A 3,705-nucleotide genomic window follows, 5' to 3' on the forward strand; every position below is an offset into this window, starting at 1 on the left:
ACAACACATACACAAAGGAAAGATAATTGATTATATTATGTGGGTTTGCAAAATGGTACAATAGTAAGCCTGAGGCTATATTCTACTTCTTCTCTAATGATCCTTATTGTTACAAAAGTTCCCTCATTTATATGAGGGTATACATTATCACCAAGCATCGTGGCTTCTCAGCACGTAACTATTAATTAGCACTTTTGTTAACAAATTGGAAGATAAACAAGTTCGGCATTCCTATGTGTTCAATGTACTTATCATCTTTATACATTAGAACGTCATTGTTTAGTGTCCTCATGTCACTTTCTATCTAGAAATGATTGGATAGAATATGGTTAACACAAAGTGACAATTCTTTGTCCCGATCCAACTCTGCTACTGCTCGATTATTCTCATCAATGAACTCTTGTTTTCATTGTTTGAATGATACTAACTCACCATCACTATAAAAAGAGGGCACCCTAGGGGCATTCCCATCGTCTAGCCTCTGAAGCTCTTTCCTTAATTGATTTGCCAATTCATCATGGGACTTCAAGTAAGCCTCAACTTCAATTTTCTCACCTGGATTATTCAAACTATTGTCATTCATCATGTCTCCCAACTGAGACCTAAGCCTTTCATGCTCTATCAAAGCTCTAACTATTCCAGTGTATGTTTTCCAATAGATTTCTGCAACTTGCATCATACTTTTGAACCTATGTTCAATGATCTCCAGAATCAACTTATCCATCTTTTGTTGTACCTTTTCTACTTGCTGAGATGTCTTTTTGGCCCTATTCCTCCAATACATAGCATCGGTCAAGGCATCCATGGCATCTTTGTCAACACTATATGTCATCCCTATTTGACTAGTACCTGTATCAAAATGAAGCAATCTTGCTTGCAGCCTCTATTTTTCTTCATCGGTTTTCTCATATAGGCTTTTGTATGTAGAATTTTATCAGACCAGAAACTATATCTGATCTTGGTTCAGTTTAGCGACATCCAAATTTAGTTTGGTAGTTGTTCTAGGGTCAGTCTTTCCAACCTGCTGCACCATCAAATGTCCAAAAGCTTCTACGATATCAACCAATATAGGTCTTTTATCTTTGGGATAGATAGCCCACTGTAGAAGAGCCTTCTGATCTGGATCATATCCTAATCCTCTAAAGAGTTTATCAATCTCTTTTGGCATCATTTGCCTACTTGGATCCTGTTCTTGAGGAATCCATCAAACAACAAGGCAGAGTTCATGTCCCATCTAGAGTATAATATCACACCAGCTTCCTTAAGCAACTGTCTTCCCTTCTCAAGTGTCATTTCTCTCATCACAAGATCCACCTCCTCTTGTAACTTTTGAAGCTGCTACTCTTCTTCACTATTTCTCATGTTATTCCTAATTTGAGATCCTTTATATTGATAGAGGAATATGGTGAACTCCTTGGAAGCAATGAAGTCACTATCAGCAATGAAATCCTCATGCTCTAAGAATATGATGTTAGCCACTTCTCAGATATTTAGTTGTCTTTTTACCAAGTCTATCAGTGTATCCTCTTCATAACCACAAGGTAATCCTCTCAAGGAGTGAATGGAATGATGCCAAATGTGGAAGCAGGAGACATATGAGCCAAAGGCTCTGTATTCCTAATAGTATCAATGTAATCCCTAAAAACATGAGGTGGGACTCCCTCAAGTATTTCCAATTCATGCTCCACAAGTTTGTTGGCCAACTCCAAGGGGTTTTCAATCTTTTATAGCATGTTCTCATCCATTTTCCTTCTAAAAAGCTTCCATTTATAAGCTTGCATTGCTTTCTCAAACTTTATTCACTTCACTCTGGCCTCTTCTTTGCCAATGTTCTTAATGAGGTCATCTGGTAGGTAGGATTTATGCTCTCCAGCCTTCAGCTTTTGTGATGACTAGGCTATCCTTATGTATCCTTCAGGATCAAAATTGGGCCTTGGGTCCCCCATAGCCATGCCATAATAATCCAATCTTGTCTGTAGCAGGCCATAACTCTTTGAAATTTTCACAATAAAATCTGAAAATACTAACAACCTAGGTACAATTGATTTCTTCCCATGGCTTGTCAGATGTTCTGTACTCACTATTGACAGTTGCCTCATAGTTTCCAGACAAGCCACTCTGTTAGGGATTGTAAGTGGTAGTAACTATGGTTTCCCTCTGAACCTGTATACCCTGACTTGTGTGCAGTCTGAAAAATAATACCAATCTCCCCAATTGTGTTCAATTGAGGGATCTTCAGCGAAATCTTTTGATCTTAGGAATCTTTGAACCTCTGGTGCAAGGGTATGATCGCATGGGCATCCCAACAGTCTATATAATGGCTTGACAAAGAACTCCTCAAAATGCCAATACTAATTATTCGCATACCTCTGGTCTCATGAAGAAACCCATAGTTGCACTAGTTTTCTCATCCTAGCATTGTCATATGTCTTGACACATAACTCTTCTGGCCATAACCCTTCATCTTGGCCCACATATAATAGCATATGCATAAGTAAGGAATAATGCTTGAAATGAACATTGATGACATCCCCCTTTAACTTTTCTAACCCATGATTCAAAACCTCAACCAAATAAGAAAAAAAATCAAAGAAGCAGGGGTCCTTAGACTACAAATTGGCACAAATGACCATGGCTACAACATCCATCAAAGTATGGGATTTTATCCCTAGCACTTGGGCAACACAGTAATAGGTATACTTAAAATATGGATTGAAAGAGTTGACATCATAGGGAGCTTTGTCATCCTAACCTAGTGGCACTAAGGACCCTACATTCCTAGGTCTATGTATAGGGAGTCTCCATGTTTTGTAAATGTGCTCTAGATTAAAATATTCACTTGTTAACTTCTTGAGGTCAATCAGTTCTTCAAATCCCCAATCCAACTCAAACACGGTGTCAATAACCTCCTTTCTAATTGCAAGAATTGGCTCACCCATGTAGTTATATATGGTCCTAGTTTTAGGGTCATAATTGTTTGCCAATGCCTTCATGAGCTCCACATTCATGAATACATTAGCCACAGCTAACCTTCCTAAGTTCAATCACCATAAATTGTTGATAGGTTGAGGGGAAACTCTTTTGTTGTACCCATATATGAATAATTCATACCCTCTCAATTTTGTCCATATGTCTCCAAGATCCTCAAACCAGTCCTCCAGGCCTTCCTGATCAACTCTAATCTTCTTGGACCTCAAATTGGATGATGGCCATTGTTCAATCAGGTCCTAGGCCAAAGAATGCCCTTCCCTTTTCTGTCTTTTAGGTTTTTCTTCTACAACGATAGGTTCTTTTCCCTTTCTGGTCTTATTAGTTTTAGATGATGATTCCACTTGAATTTTAAAAAAGAGGTTTGTGTGCAATCAACTTACTTTGAATTACTGAGCTTTATCTATGAATTCACCCAATTCCTACTTTCAGTTCATTGCCTGTGAATTCCTTAATGTTGTGTCCTTTGATGTTGATCCACTACTTATGGCGTATTTAATTAGTTAGTAATTACAGTTTGGACAATAGTCACTTGGGCACACATTTGAATTTAATGGCGATGTGACCTTCTGCGGGATTTGTTTCTGATTTTGGCAGCAATCAATAATCATTTCGATGAGGATATGTCTTTCGATCATTTGTTTGTTTAGTCCATTGATCTCTTTGTTTCTATCAACAATACTTTTGTTTCAAATATTACTTCGATCAAGTATTTTT

This window comes from Cryptomeria japonica, chromosome 11, assembly GCF_030272615.1.
Source record: "Cryptomeria japonica chromosome 11, Sugi_1.0, whole genome shotgun sequence".
Classification (NCBI taxonomy): Eukaryota; Viridiplantae; Streptophyta; class Pinopsida; order Cupressales; family Cupressaceae; genus Cryptomeria; species Cryptomeria japonica.